Source organism: Castor canadensis, chromosome 4 (genome assembly GCF_047511655.1).
Source record: "Castor canadensis chromosome 4, mCasCan1.hap1v2, whole genome shotgun sequence".
In the NCBI taxonomy this organism is placed as follows: domain Eukaryota; kingdom Metazoa; phylum Chordata; class Mammalia; order Rodentia; family Castoridae; genus Castor; species Castor canadensis.
The window spans coordinates 82,074,212-82,090,451 of record NC_133389.1 but is presented as its reverse complement, the minus strand read 5'-3'; the positions used below and the strand labels follow the sequence as shown (position 1 = coordinate 82,090,451).

The following is a 16,240-nucleotide window of genomic DNA, read 5'->3' as shown; positions in this document are numbered from 1 at the left end:
GCAGGCTGCATACCAACGCATACTCTGATTTTGGATGCAATTAAAAGTTTTGTGAATGCAGAAAAGCACAGAGAACATCAGCATGGTCTCCCCTCACCCCACCTCCCAAGAATAACTGTCACACATTTGTTGGTTCTTCCAGTTCTTTCTTTCTGTGTAGCACTTTCCTTTCTAATGAGAATCCAGTTAAGAAAATTTAAAACAACAAAAACCCCTCCCTGAGCTCTTGGAATTCAGAGCTTTAAGATAAATGTCCAAATACAACCACAATATCTAACTTGGTCTCTGATTTTATTCTAATAAAATTCTGAGCCCATCCAGGCCTCTTGCCCTGGCTTTCCCCCAAATTCCCTTCTCCTTCCCCAGTGGGCATCTCCATCGATGGTGTAGAAATGGCAGACTGAGCAGCTACTCAGGTGAGACACCTGAGCAGGTGTGCCCAGAGTCTGTGGCGAGAGAGAAACGACAGGAGGGCGAATATCCAGGGAGGGACCGTCGCCTGCTCTTGCCCCTGCCAGTGGCGAGGCCGTGTTTGACATGCAGCGACCGCACACTGTCTTTGCTATGCCGTTTGGTCCCTGCATTTAATGAGTTCTGCAGGGACCCTCCACTGTGGCTAAAGATCATTTACCTGAATTGCTTTTTAATTTCTGCCGTGGGAAACTGCCCCTGGCCCAGTATAATTACATTATAATTTACAGCAATTCCAAATCTATAAATTTAGCTGTACTGGTGGTGGGGGGGGGGAAGGAATTGGAACCATGGGGGCGGGGGGCAGAGTGAAGACTCCTCCATCGGTAAATTAACCTGAGTTTCTGGGGGCAGGCTCCAGTCACTGGGCAGGTGTGGAAGAGGCAGAAAGGGACACTTTTTGCTCAGTAGTTCTGAAGCTGGCTTTTAACGCCACAGGACGTTTGGTCTTAGCTGCAGTGAGAAGGAATGGATGCACATTGTAACATTACTTCTGACCTGCCTGCTTGTAGCAGTTTTTTGTGGGACTTGGAACACACACAGAAGCAGATGGCCTGCGCCATCTCCGAAATACCTGGGTTCTTTTCTGGAAGATCCTGACTGTGGGCCATGAGAAGACAGCTGGACCTGGTGTGGCTCAGAAGACACAAGTGGGTGGCTCCTCCTGGGAGCTGGTGGAGTGTGAGGGAGCCGCAAGCTGCAAGATTCTCATGGGTGTCAGTGGGCCTCTGCCAGTTGTCAGGCACCGGAGGATTTACATGTATAGTGCCCTTAGCTTTCCATGCTGCTGTGGGTTTCATCCCCTTCCTATAAAACCCTGCACAGATCAGAAGTTCATATTTGATGGGCACAAAGGCAGTTCATCCATTAATGGATTCTGTGGGAAACTAGCTTCATTTAATAAGTAGAAAAACCCAGGCTTTTCTCATTTATTGGCTCTGGAAATCTAAGTGTTCTTGGGTGGTTTACTTTGGGCTAACCTCTTAGTAGTAGGTGGTGGTGACACAGCAAATGCACCTGTGTAACCTGGTTCAGAAAGGGTAAGTCATTTGTCCTTTGTCACACAGTGGGTAGGTGAAGCACGGAGGACTGTCAGATGGGAGAAGAGGCTAGGGCAATAGAGAGGAAGTGGGCAGCACTTAATCCCCTCCTTGTCAATGTTGCTTGTTGTCAGTTTACCCCCACCAGAGGTGACTGTTTAGGGTAGTGTCCCAAAGTGTGCAGAGCCCTTGGCCCACACAGGCAGCTGTGCCAGCCCCACTCAAGGTGCCCTTCTTGGTGCCACCTGCAGCTGACAGAGTCCCAAGTCTCATTCTGACGACTTGTCTCCCCCACCAGCCTGCTGTATTCTGTCTCCCAGCCAGGGGATGTTTGGATAACCAGGTGGAGCATCACAGGGACACTGCTTCTTCCTGTGTCTGCTGGTTCACAGATACTTGCACATGAGATTTGGCTGCTCAGAGCTGTGCATACCAACTAGGGCCCAGCAGTGTCCCAGTGAGGGACAGGACACTGGGGGTGAGAACCCCACAGTCACTTGCTTGTGGGCATAATGGGAGGCTGCCTAGTGACGGCTGTCTTTGTTGTGACAGAGCAGAGACTTGGGCCTCAGCCAGGCCCTGGCCAGAGACAGCTGTGCTGCTTGCATCAAGCCTGGCTGGGCTGGTGGGGCAGGAGGGCACCCGGTCGGCACGCATCTGCATGCACCCCACTTAGAGATTCAACTCCGAGATGAGGGAGAAAGGATGCAGAGGAAACACAGTCCAAGCTGTGCCCTGGTCTCTTCCGTGGCCTGACGGTGGCAGAGCCAGTTTGTTGGGGGGTGGGTGTGGGAATCACTGGTCATCTACCTGTCCATCGTCTACTCATCCACCCACCCACCCACCCACCCATCCACTGGTTCACGCTGCACTCCCACTCAGCGTTCACATACCTAGAGTTTTTGTACCTCTAGCCAGCGCCCTTCATCACTGCTGCTCGGTCTGGGAAGCACATAAGTGTCACACGGAGGTGGCCCCTAGGCTGGACTCTGTCCCATTTAGTGAACCTACATCCTCTCCCAGGCCCAGTTTGAGGTGTGTAAGGTTGGATTGACCTGGAGATTTTTCTCTCTAGTATGGACTTTCACATCTAGCCCTGCAGAACATGGTGTTCCCCTGTATTCCTGTTTCACAATTTAGGGTCCTGAGACCCTGAGAGAGCAGGTGCTCCGGTCACATAGATGGGGAAAGTGGATTTGGAGCCCAGATCTGTGGGACTCTCCACCCCAGGCCACTCAGGCAGCTCAGTTTCTCAGTAATTATTGACCCCAGGAATAACTTGGAACCAGGCAGGCGGAGTCCATGCAGCCATCCTCAGCCCTGTCCTCAGTCCTCCCTTCCGATGTTGATGCCTTCCTCTCCATGGCACTGCATCTCCATACCTCAGCCACACAGAATCACTGCACTTCAGGACAGATGGGGCTCTTCCTTCTTACTGCCACTGTGGTGACTCCTGATGAGTCCCCAAGGGACTGCTATGTCCCCACTTCCCACAGTGCCATGCCAACAGTCTGCTGACTGACTCAGTGACAGAGGAGTTCTTTGGGGATTAGAGATCTAACCTGGAAATGCAAACCCTCGCCCACTGTCGTCTGGCTCTTTGCTGCTTTCTTTTAGACAGTGGAGTGAGCACTGTCCCAACCTGAGTTTCTGCTTGTGTTTCTTGTTGGAATGGCGAGCCCTGCCCTCTAAGCAGTGCTTGGCTTGTGAGTAGGGGACAGTGTGTGAGGAGGGGTTCACGTCCTCTAGGAGGGCTCCTACCAGAACTCAGAAAATGTAACAAGTGTGGTGGATGCGGGGAGTTATTGCATTATGCTTTGCTGCTGGGAGTGTAAGATGGACAGCTGCTTGGGAAAATAGTATAGTTCTTCAAAAAACTTAAATGATCCAACAATTGCACTTCTGGATTTAAACCTCAAAGAACCTGAAGCACTGTCTTAAAGAGAGATATTGCACATCCGTGTGCAAAGCAGTGTTATTCACAATAGCCAAAAGGTGGCAGCAACCAAGGATCCATCAAAGGAGGAACGGCTAAACAAAATGTAGAATATCCATACAGCGGAATATTATGTAGCCTTAAAAAGGAAGTTCAGATTCATGCTATAACATGGATGAATCTTGAGGACATGCTAAGTGCAATAAACCAGTTACAAAACGATAAAATACTTTTTCCATTATATTTACATGAGGCACCCAGAGTAGTCAAGCAGGATGGTGGTTGCCAGAGGTTAGAGAGAGGAATGAATGGGGACTTAGTGTTTGATGGGGTCAGTGTTTCGAGTTGGGGACATGAAAAGTTCTGGAGGTTAGTGGTGTGGTGACGGCTGTACAATAATGTCAATGGACTTACTGCCACTTGGACCACATACTTAAAAATGATTGAAATGAGCTGGAGCTGGGTGTGGCAGCTCTCACCTGTAATCCTAGCTACTTGTGAGGCAGAGATCATGGTTCAACCAGCTCTGGGCAAATAGTTCGTGAGACCCTACCTCAAAAAAACCCATCACAAAACAAGGCTTGTGGAGTGGCTCAACTGGTAGAATGCCTGGCTAGCAAGTGTGAGGCCCTGAGTTCAAACCCCTGTACCACCTCCTCCCCTGAAAAAAAAAGATTAAAATGGTAAATTTTATGTTTTGTGTATTTTACCACAATTTAAAATGTAAAATAATGAAAATGAGTTTGGGGAGCAGATCCAAAGAGTCACGGACTTCTTTGAGAACCCTGTGTCCTGGTTCAGTCCCCTCTCATTTTATGGGCGAGCAGAGCCTGCTGGGTGGAGGGCCCTGGGCCAGCTGGGTGTTCTCAGGAAATGTCCATGCGCTCCGAGGCTTCTTCATCAGGGTGAAGTGACTGGGAGGCCAGTCTCTCATAGTGTCCCTCGCCCCAAGACATCCATAATATTTGAGTCCTCAATCCCAGACAGACACTGAGAGTGGAAACTGGAAAATATGTTGGCTTCAGATATTTAAATCTGATTTTTTTCCTGCTCTGCAAGAAGAATTAAGACCCAGCGTAAGTTATTACAGGCAGACTGGGGTTATTTTGGGAAGCAGCAATTAAAGGTTTGATATTTTTTTCCTCTCCCTTTTGCCCTTGCAGCTTGCACAGGTCTACAAAGCTATTAAGCCGTCCCCAGGCCGCAGCCTGGAGGACTCTGCCCTGCCCTGCTTCTCCTCCAGTTCCCTGCCTTAGGAAGAAAAGAAAGTTAAATTCGTATTAATTACAGCCCAATCCTCTCTGCAAGCACTTGCTGGATGTTGGCAATGAGGTTTAAAGCTTGCCTCCAAACAAAACGTGAAATGAAAGCAAGAATTTATTTGGTCACACACTATAATTTGCCACAGCATTCCATTTTCTTGTTACTAAAATGGACTCTGCTGAGGCCGTGACTTCCAGCTCCCCCAAAAAACTGCTGCCTGTGGTCAGTGTTCTTTTCTAGGGCTCTCAAAAGTCTTCCTTGCCCGCCGGGCTGGGTTGGGCCCAGGCTTGAGGGAGCAGCTGACACACGCTCCTACACATTGTCATCCTCAATGCCACACAGCCATACACCATCCTTGCACACACATAAGGCCACGCACACACTCGTCACTCAGTGTACACCTACACATTTACACACCACACACACTCCGCGTCCCTCACACTCTGGCAATCACACACATACACAATGCACACACCTGTGGTCACACACCATCACGTATCTGTATGTCCTCTGTATCCCGCATACACACACAGTCACACACACTGCCACACACGTGCACAGAGCCAGCAGAGGGAACCTTCACAGCACATCAGTTATGGATGCTTTCCTCTTGACACAGGGGTGCACTGTGGGAGCCCCGTTTCTGCTCACAGCTCATATCTCTTTGAGGAGCTGGGGAATGTCCTTCCTAGAACCTTCCTGCCAGGCTTGTGACCTCCTTGCCTATTTATGTCCCTATCGTGCTACCTGTGGGTAGTCGTCTCTACCTCCTGTCTCTCATTCTGTCTCTCTTTGACCGTGTTGCAGTCTGTCACTCTGCTTCTTTCTTTGTCTGCATGCACCTTTCTTCTTGTTCTGTTTCTCTCATCCAGTCCTGGTCCTGTATCTCTGTGTCTTCCTCTCACTCTGCCTCTGAGTCTGTTTCTGCCTCTCTTTGGCTGTTGGGTCTCTGCCATCATCATGGTTCCCGTCTTTGGTCCCCCTTTCCATCTCTTTTTTTTTTTCTGCCAGACACTCCTCCCTGTCTCTCCCTTACTTTCTCTGCTTGTCTCTCTGTCTTTCTCTGTCTGTCTCTGCAAACTGAGGCCACCCATCTTGATTCTGGGCCTGCTGTCTCAGAGGGTCAGACTAAAAGTTATTCCAGGACCATTCGTCGGCCCTGGTGACGGTGCTAAACAGGAAACTAGCTGTGCCCCTCCTATGGAAAACCTCACAGCACAGAGGCCTCTGCCACCAGGACCAGACCTCCCTGGCGGTTGACAGGGTTTGTGGTGTGGGGACAGGTGTCTGGGAGGGTGCTGACGTAAGGTCAGGGAGACACCTGTATTTTTCCAAGGGAAAGACTGCAACATTCCAGGCAGGAAAATAAAGCTGGGTCAGAGTGTGATTACTTTTCCCATTGGGGATTATCCAGTAAAATGCTGTCAGCCCGTGGTGTGCTCAGGTTTCTCACCTGGAGATTCAGCCAACAGAGGACTAAGAAGGCTCAGAAGAAAACATGGTGTCTGTACTGAGTATATGCATACCACTTTTCCTTGTCATCGTTCCCTAAACAACACAGCACAGAAGCTAGTGTCACAGTACTTATGCCATTTTAGCTATTGTGGATCATCCAGATGTGATTTCACGTATAGGGAGGATGTAGCAGCATTTTATGTAAGGGACGTCCACATCCTTGGGTCTTAGTATCTAAGGGGGTCCTGACACCAACCCCCACGGATACAGCAGGCCACTTTAACCATTCCCATTCTGAGCGTTTTCAGTGTGCTGAGCCTGAGAAGAGCACCTTCCTGGCTCCCTGGTTGTCACACAGCCCCCTGACAGTATGCACTTTGCTCCCATTCTACCACAGGGAGATATCAAGAAGGGTAGCCACACCTGCTCTAGGGTCAGGAGCAAGGTTTGAATCCCACTCTGGTCTTTGCCAAGTCACCTACCCCAGGCCTCAGTTTCTTCATTTGTAAATGGGGTTACTTGTGCTTCCTCCCCCAAGGGATTGTGGTGAGGATTAAATGCTTAGAAAGTACAGGGTTAAATGAATCCTGAATTCTGTCGCCCAGAGTCCCAGCCGCAGGAATGGTCTGTGGGACTTGCTTCCCTGGACTGCCACGCTTGGAGAACCATTGCTTGCTGTATGGATACCACAGCAAATTTATTAGTTGGTTCTTTCAAGTAACAGTAAAAAGCAGGTTTGTGAGTGTGGTGCCCAGACTCCAGCCTGTGCCCGCCTGGTACAGGCTGTGCTAACTTGTCCCACCAGGCATTGGAACCTGAAGCTGCTGCATGTGTTGTCTGTCTTGAGAACACATTGGTCTTGAATTTGTGCCCTGGGCACCACTGCCAAGTCCAGAAGATGTAGGGTTCAACATGAGGAAAAAGCTTCCCTCTCAGATCCAGGGTGACAGAGGACAGGAAGAGGTAGGAAGGTTTATGGAGGTCGTCAGAGGCAGGAGAGTGGGCACTGGGACGGCTTCAGCCAGGGTGGCTGGGCAGCATTGTGGGGCCATGCCTCACCAACATGGCAGCCTGTGCTTGGTGACAAGGACAGTCGACTTGTGAGCACTGCGAACCTCAAAACTCAGTTGCTTTGTTCCCTGACCTGTTAGGGGCTGGCTTTGTGTCTGCCCTTGAAGTAGAACAATGGAATCTTCCAGTTTTAGCCCAGGCCTGAGACACTGTGGACCCCTCTGCTGCTGGGTGAGGCAGCTGGCTCTCCACAGAGTGTGGGCAGGTGAAGCGCAGTGATTTTCTGCTCTGAGGGGAGGCAGGGTCGGACTCCAGAGTAGGTCTGCTCTGTTGGCCTATGTCCAGGACACATTTTCCCTGGACCTCAGGCTGCTGAGCCCCCAGAAGAACAAATGTGCTGTTAGATGGCAGCAGGCCCACAGAGCAGCAGTGGGCAACTTGGGGGCTCTGCTTGTCCCTTTCCTCTCTGTGACCCTTTCTGAGTGGTGTGGGACCCTGCTTTTGGCTCCCTCCTCTCCCGAAGCCCCACTCTAACCTTCCAGAGGTGCTGCTAGGACTGCCACAGGGCAGATGAGGAGACTGGGACCTGAGCCCAGGGAGGTGGCTACTGTCTTATCAGCCTGGATTGCTCAAGGCTCTTCTTCTCCCAGCCCTTCTTTCAAGCCTCCTCAATTCTCTTTCTTTCCTTTGCCTTTCTCTCCTGCCTGCCCTGGTTCCCTGTCTTTTTCTGATTTTGCCTAAGACCTCCAGGCCTTGGAGACAGCTTTCCCCTTGGGATTTAAAGGCTATGGAGGCAGTGTTGCTGCACGCCTGACCTCAGGGGGAAGACCTCTAAGGACTGTAAACCCTAGAGGCAACTCCTGCAGAGGGCAAAGTGAGGCTCTGCACATTTGACTTTATACCAAGCTCTGTACACTGAGTCAACAGGTCTGGTAATGCTAGTGGTCCTTAGCTGTGTCTCCTTGGACAAATCCCTGCACCTCTCTGAGACCTATTTCCCTATCTAGAGCACCCAGAGAACAAGGCTGCCTTCACTAAATTGATTAGAAGCCTCATCCCCCCAATCTTAGATGAGCAGTCCTCTCACACGTGCTGCCACCCTACGGCTGCCTGCTGTCTGTGAACATTGGTGCTCAGACACCTCAGCAGCCATCAGTGGCCACCAACAGGGAGCTGAAGACAGCCAAGACTCCTGGGCCTGGAGGATCTTTCAGCTTCACAAACTCCCCGCTGGCAGTCAGGACACATGAAGGCCATTTAGGGACACTTTGGCATTCGAATTTAAGATTCTCTTTCAACAGAATCCACAAACCAAGGTTTAAAATTCAGTTGGAAACCAATGCCCAGGCCTCGCAAGGCCACGTAGCTCAGTTCTGAAGCTCCAGGTAGCGCCTTAGTGGTGTAGTTGGCTTGGCTGGTTCAGCTAAAGTCAGTTCACTGTGCTTTGGCCTGGCTCTAAGTCCACAGTGACCTGTGAGTGCTTCTGCAGAGCTGTGTGGGGCTTGCCGACCTCCCCACTGTCACACTATAGGTCCTCTGCACAATCTACTAGAACCTTCTTCCCTCCTTCCCTCCTTTCCTCGCTCCCTCTTTGTTCTTCTTTCTTCTACCCACGCTTTCAGGCATGCTAGGCAAGCACTCTACCACTGAGTTCCTTCCCCAACCTTTGTTTTTTTGTTCTCTTTTGGAGAGGAGGCGGGGTCAGCTTACTTAGGAGTGGCTAGCATGAGTAATCTTAGCGGGCTCTGAGGATTGGGACGAGGCCCTGAGATGGTTAGGAAGGGCAGTATGGCTTCTTGGGGTGCACTAGCCAGATCAGGCATCTCTCTAAGAATTGACTAACCCTGGAGGAGAAGCCTAGGATGCCAAGGCATAAAGAAATACAGGAAAATAAGGAAAGTACAGTTAAGGTAAATACCAGGGGCCATCTTGACACATAGTTTCTGTCCCGGCAGTGATCACTACCCTGTGGTGCTGCCATCTCCAGTGTCTGTAGGGACTATGCACGACATGCACTCCTGGTGCTGTCCTGGTATCCAGGGCTGGACGGTGATGTGGAAGGAAGGACCTTGCTGCACACTGTCCGTGGCTCACAGTGGCTCTCTTTAATCCACAGAGATCCTCCGTCCTTGGCCAATTGTCTGTCCGCTGTTTACATGTGATACTGGGTGAGATTGTGACCAGAAAGTGGCCTTTTCATTTTTGGAGCAAACAACGCTTTGATAGCTTGTCTGTGACTTTTGGTAACCATTCTAAACTGATGAGAAGTAAATCTGTCCAAAAAGAAGGGTGTTTATTGGATGGTGGGGTGAGGTTTGAGATGGCATGGGGGGGTTTGGTGGTGGTCTCTGAGCTGTAGGTTGCTCTGGCGGAGTGCAACTGTGCTGCCTGGAATCAGAATTGGAAGTTGGCTGCAGATAGCTAAAGCTGACACATACTAGGAGAGTGATTGTGTTGACAGGACATAGATTCAGTTTCTCACCTGCAATGCGGAGAACCGTGTGCAATGGATCCACCTGTGCCATCTCATTGAGTCTTGACATGTCCCCAACATGGCCACACTCCTTCTCTGGACAGGCCTCAGGCCTCTCTGGCCAGCATAAGTCCCACATTGGACACTCCACACCAGCTTATTCTCCTCTTCCCATGTGCTGTCCTTGGGATCTGCTCCATGCTTCTGAGATAGAAGAGACCTTGCTGTACCTATTTGACAGACAAAGAAACTGAGTCAGGAAAGAATTCTAGGGCAGAGTCTCTCAGAGCTGCCCTGGAGCTGAATCCATCCAGCTTTGGTGGGAGTTAATCAGACAGGACCTTAGGAAACCTCAGACTCTAGACTTCTTGGAAGGTTTATGTGATTGCTTCAGGTAGGCCTGCCTGGCCTCCCCAGGTAAGGAAGGTGGGTCACCTCTCTTCCCCAGGCTCTCTGCTTGTACCGCACATGAAATTTGGTTCTGGGAGTACCTTATCTTGTTGACATGTCTGGCCTGTGAAGAATTCTCTCTCTCTCTGTCTCTGTCTGTCTGTCTGTCTCTTTCTCTCTCTCGCTCCCTCTCTCTCTCTCTCTCTCTCTCACACACACACACACACACACACACAGTTGTCCCTCACTATTTGTGAGGGATTCAGGACCCCTCGAAGGTACCAAACTCCACAGATGCTAAAGCTCCTTACAGAAAATGATGTTGAACTTGCGTAGAACCTCCACCCCTCCTCCTGTATACTTCAATTCATCTCTAGACCACTTATACTACCTAAGACAATAGTATGTGCAATGTACATAGTTGTATTGTTTAGGGAATAATGAATGGAAGATTGTGTGTTCAGACAGTTTACTTCAAATATTTTCAGTCTCCGTATTTATAGATCATGTCTGTAGATGTAGAACTCCCCATCCATGGACACAGAGAGTTGAACGAAAATACTTAAATATTTAGTAGTTTAAGCATGCAAAAAAGATGCAAGCAACACTGAAACCTGCATGCATCTTAACATCTTTTTAAACTTGCTTTTGACCTGTGGGATATCAAGGCAAAGGTCGGTGTGCTCTGGGTTTTGACGACAGGAAATATGCATTGTCGACAAAGAATTCAATAATTAAATAGACAACAGTCCACTTTCATTTTGTCAATGATAGAATAGTCCCTGTGTGTGTGTGTGTGTGTGTGTGTGTGTGTGTGTGTGTGTGAAGAGGGGGGACCCGATCACATTGCTTCCTCCTTTTAAGCCACCTCGGTAAACCTCTGTCTATAGTCTACTCTTTAACCCTATTACCCTATTTTTTTCTTTTCTTCCTCCCTTCCTCCCTCTCTCTTTCTGTCTCCCTATTTTTTGGGGGCGGGGGGTAAGTACTGGGATTTGAACTTACTAGGCGGGCCTCAGACTTTGATCCTCCTACCTATGCCTCCCACCTCTGGATTCAGAGGTACACACTACCATACCTGGCTTATTTGTTGAGATGGAGTCTTGTTAACTTTGCCTGGGCTGGCCTTGAACCATGATTCTCCCAATTTCTGCCTCCAGATTAGCTAGGATTATAGGTGTAACACACCATGCCTAGCAAATCCATTACCTTTCTTCTATTTGCCCCTCACCCAGGGGTCACCTCAAATGAGAGAATTTTGTGTTTATTATCTTTAGGCATGTTTCCATATTCTCTATATTCTCTTATCTGTGCTTTCAGCTGACTAAGGATCAAAAATATTTGGGAGAAATAAAATTGTATCTACTAAACATGCGGACTTTTTTCATGTCATTATTCCCTGAACAATATGGTTTAACAATTATTTATTTTATTTTTGGTAGTACCGGAATTTGAACTCAGGGCTTCACACTTGCTAGCAGGTGCTCTACTGTTTGAGCCACACCTTCAGTCCAATACAGAATAACAACTATTTACATAGCTTTTACATCATATCAGATAGTGTAAGTCATCTAGAGATGATGTAAAGCATGCAGGAGGAGGCAGGGGGTTATGTAGGGGACTTGAGCATCTTCAGGTTTTGGTATCATTGTGGCAGGGTGGTCCTGGAACCAATCCTCTACAGATACCGTGGGGCAACTGTATGTACATATCCATATAGATACACGTGTATATATGCACACACAGAGGTATGGATATGTACATTCAGTTGCCCCTCGCTATCGATGTGTGTGTGTGTGTGTGTGTATTTTTTGCACATGTTATGTTTCTGAGATGGATCCGTGTCACTCCCTGGTAGAAAGTTCTGTAGAGCCCACATGGAATGAACATTCCACAATCTATGTATCTCCTTTCCTGTTGAATCTCTTAGATTGTTTGCAGGTTTTTATTATTGCAGACATAGTTTCCATGGGTGCAACAACCCCCCCTTGTGTCTGAGGCAGAGGAATTCTTCAAGGCAGGTGGCTATGAAATCGATTTTGTGGGTAACAGCATTTGAAAAGTATCTGTACTTGCTCTGCAAGCGACATCCTAGCCCTAGTAAGAGGAGGATTGCTGGCTCGTGGGGTGTGCGCTCTTTCTGCTTTATTAGATCTTGCTGCATTGCTCTCCAAAGTGGCTGGGCAAATTTCTCACCTCCGCTTTTCCTGCAATGGTTGATTAATAACTTGATTAAAAAATTTTGCCTTTCTAATGAGTATGAATGATCTTATTTTAATTTGCATTTCCCTCATTTACAATGTGTTGGACATTTGGGGTTCTTCTTCCTTGATTTGCATATGCATCTTCTCAGCCTCCTATTCTATGGCTGCCCTTTTTTCTGAAAAAAGTTTTAAAGCAATACTAATCATTAGATGTGTTATTGATCATTTCTCCCAGAAGTGACTGGGAGCTTGGAGGGTGGCTTGTCCTACTGATAAAACAGCTTCACATTTTAACACAGTCAAGTTTATCATTCTTTTTCTTATGGCTTGTATTTGTATCTTGTAAGGTCCTTTTACTACCTTAGGTTGTAAAGCTCTTCTCCCTTGTTTTATTCTAAATGTTTAGAAATTCTATGTTTACATATAATTTTTTTATTCAGCTAGAAGTTGTTTTGTCTTTGATATGACACAGGAATTGAATATTGTTTTGTTTTTCTATATGGGTAATCAGTTACTCTACTAGCAATTATTCCATTTCTTAATCTTTAATGATTTTTCACAGTGCAAAGCTATCATGTGTCAATTTTCCTCATCTCCGTTGGTGTGTCCCGAGCTCCGAGCCCTGCTCTTTCTCTGTGCCACATCACACAGTCTTGGGTCCTGTAGCGCTGGGTTGAGTGTAACTTCTGATAGAGTGAATCTCCTCATTCCTTCCTCCTTCAACTGTCTCTTGACTCTCTTTTGGCCTTTGTTCTTATCATGAGAACTGTAAAATCAACTTGTTAGAATCAATTCATGATTAGAATTGGCTTGATTGAGATGGGTTAATTTGGGGGAGATTATCATCTTTCCATACTGTTTTCGCCACTTACATTCATAGTCTCTTTCCCTTTATTTGTGGCTTTCTTAGCTGAGTTTTATAATTTGTATCATAAAGGTTTTACCCATTTTTTGTTTATTCATAAGTACCCTATAGTTTTTCTTGTTGTTGTAAGTGGTAAATACATATTTACAAGTTAGAGTTTCAAATTCATTGCCAACACCTAGACAAGTAGTTAAATTTTATATATCCATTCTTCTTCCAATAATCTGCTTATCTCATCCTAGTTTTAAATTTGTCCCTATAGATTTTATAGACATTTTGTTTAAAATCATGTCATTTACAAGTTCTGAAAGCTTTCTCCTTACCTTGCTGTCTAGATGAACACTGTCCAGTAGAAATACAATTTGAGTCACATGTTCAATTTTACAATTTCTGGCAGCCATATTTAAAAAGCTAGAAATAGGTGAGGTTAATTTTAATAGTTCATTTTCTTTAACCCAGGATACATAAAAATTATCATTTCAATATGCAATCAGTGTAAAAAATGATTGAGATTTTATGTTCTTTTATCCATCTAAGTCTTCAAAGCCCAGTTTTTCTTTATATTTAGAGCTGATTTCAGGTTGGACAGCCACATGTCAGGTGGTGAGTGTGTTACCAGATGAATGGTGCAATTGTAGGATCTTCTGTCCACTGTTGAACAGGAGTTTGGTGAGCGAGCCTTCTTTTCTATAAGAGGGAATAATTCTGCTGTTTTGCCATAAGAATAATGCTTAATGGCTTTTTTCTTTAATTCCTTAATTAGATTTAAAAAGTTCCTTTTAATGTGCTCTTTAATTGTGAACAGATGTTGAATTCATCCACACTTTTCTGCATATAGGGAGAAACCATAGATTTCTTCTTTATCCTCTTACTGGGATGACTTTCACTAATATATTTGTAACATCATTGATCCTTGGGATAAACCCAAGTGACTTTACTTAGCTGGATTTAATTGGTAAAAATCTTCTTAATACTTTTGAGTTGTGTTCACCATCTAGATTGGCCTATACATTACTTTTCTTTTTACCCTTGTATTCAGCCAAAGTTGCAACTAAACTACCCACGTCGCTCTAATTATAAAGCACCCTCATCAAAGGTGCTAAGAAAAGCTCCTTTTTCACGTATTCAAATGTTTGCCATGTTAGAGCTTATTGTCAAATAACCGTATGTGCTGATATGGTTATGTGTTCATGTTTTTGTCTGTTAGATATATGTTAAGGATTAGCTTCAAATATTTGTATACACCCAGGATCACCCATTCCTTGAAATTATTTTGGAAAAACCCAGTCTGTAAACCTGTTTCAGCCTGGGTTGGTTGGTTGGTTTGAGGTTTTTTTTTTTTTTTTTAAAGAATTACTAGTTTATTTAATGCTTAGAGGAAATTCCAGATCTCTGTTTGTTTTTGAGTTGCCTTTTATTAAGTCAGTCATCTCTCTGAGAGATTGTTTCTCTGTATTCATTTCTCCTGTTTTCAAATTTACCAGCAATGTTTGTGCTCACACCTTCTTCTTCATTCCTCACGCTGTATGTGTATTTGTGCCTTCTTTGATTTCAGTGTTTTGGTTTTTTTTTAAATGATGCTGAGGATAGAACCCATGAATGCTAGTCAAGTGCTCTACCATTGACCAAACCCCAGTTCTTTAACTCTTATGATCCATGTTTTTCTTCAAGTTTGGAATTTTTTCATCAATTATCTCTTTAATTATGCCTTTACCCTATTCTCTGCATTTTGTCCTTCTGGAACTTTCTCTTCCATCTTCCTTGTCTCTTTCAGTCCTTTTATATCATCCCCATCTTTGTCTTTCTGTTAGGTACGTCACTAACGCTGTCTTAAGCTGACTTGATATGCTCTGGATGGTGTCTGCTGACTGGCTCACGAGTGTGTGTGTGTGTGTGTGTGCGCGCGCTCACATGCACTTTGTAATTTTGGATAATGAGTAGAGATTTACCTGTAGGAAACTTACCTGACCTGAGTTGAGGCTCTCCTGCAAAGTGGTTTTCTGGATGTTGGCCAGGTTCTACCGCAGCAACACAGATATGGGATCAACTTTGAATTCTTGTCCTGGTTCACATGGGGACTGTGAACTTGAACCATTACCCAGCAAGAAGACGAGCATGTGATTACAGACACTCTGAAGAGCTGTTTATAGCCTTAACTTATACCCCAGGTAGAAGCATAAACATCTCAGCATCCTTGCAGTGCCCTGTCCTACTGGGCATCGAAGGGCATCTGACTTTCCATCAGGGGCACAGCCATCAGAGTCTGGATTGGCCACGACGGCCTCCATGCCCACGTCTTTAAGCACTTGTCTTCCTTTGGTCACTACAACAGGAACCACCATTGAGCCCACACCAGCCTCTGGGACTGCTCAGCCTCACTGAGGGCTCCTGTGCTGGTCCTCAGGGCTCTTGGTTTTCTGCCTTCTGTGGTCGTTCTCTTTTTTGGTATACTCCATGTGCATCTAAATGGATATTCATTCTATTATCTATCTGGAGGGCTTTTAGTTTACCTTGTGAACTATGAGTCACTGTGCTGTGTCTTTTCATATGCAAGATTAAAGGTAGAGGATGAGATGGATGGAGTAAGAAACCCGTATTTTGGGAAAGAACTGTAATTATTATCCACTCTAGGCAAAAGACCCATGAAGTGGTCGGTTTTCAGAGGAGGAAATCCTTGGCGTCTATCTTACTCCCAAACCCACTGGCTCAGTTGTTAGCTGACTAAGCTGTCTTGGATGAAGACCAGGGCTCATATGCTGTCTACTAAAGGCACAGTGTGCAGGGTTGGAAAGAGGGCCCAGGGGCGGGGTGGGGGGCAGGAGGCCCATCCCACCTCATCGCAACCTAGTGCCAGGCTGTCCTTACCACTCTGTCCTCATCACACGTCACGTGACCATTCTGTGTGCTCATCCTCATATATAAACTAATGACTTTGTAGCAGCAAGTCCCTCAACATCCAATTCATAGGCTCTAGGGTGACCTTAAGGCAAGGTTCTCACTTGCTGATTCTCTCTTCCTGGTTTCCCTCATCTCCATTCATTCCGTGTTTCCCAAGGGTCGGCTGCATGCCAGGTGCTCAGAGGCCAAAGAACTCAATTTGCCTCCAGCATGACCAGGATGTGGTGGGGACAT

General features: G+C 46.5%; 1 protein-coding gene across 2 annotated transcripts in view; it reads left to right on the top strand.

The window, feature by feature from the left end:
• Gli2 (GLI family zinc finger 2) overlaps positions 1 to 16,240 on the top strand; it is a 218,606-nt gene that overhangs the window by 74,560 nt on the left and 127,806 nt on the right. The gene's annotated exons all lie outside the window — the stretch shown is intronic.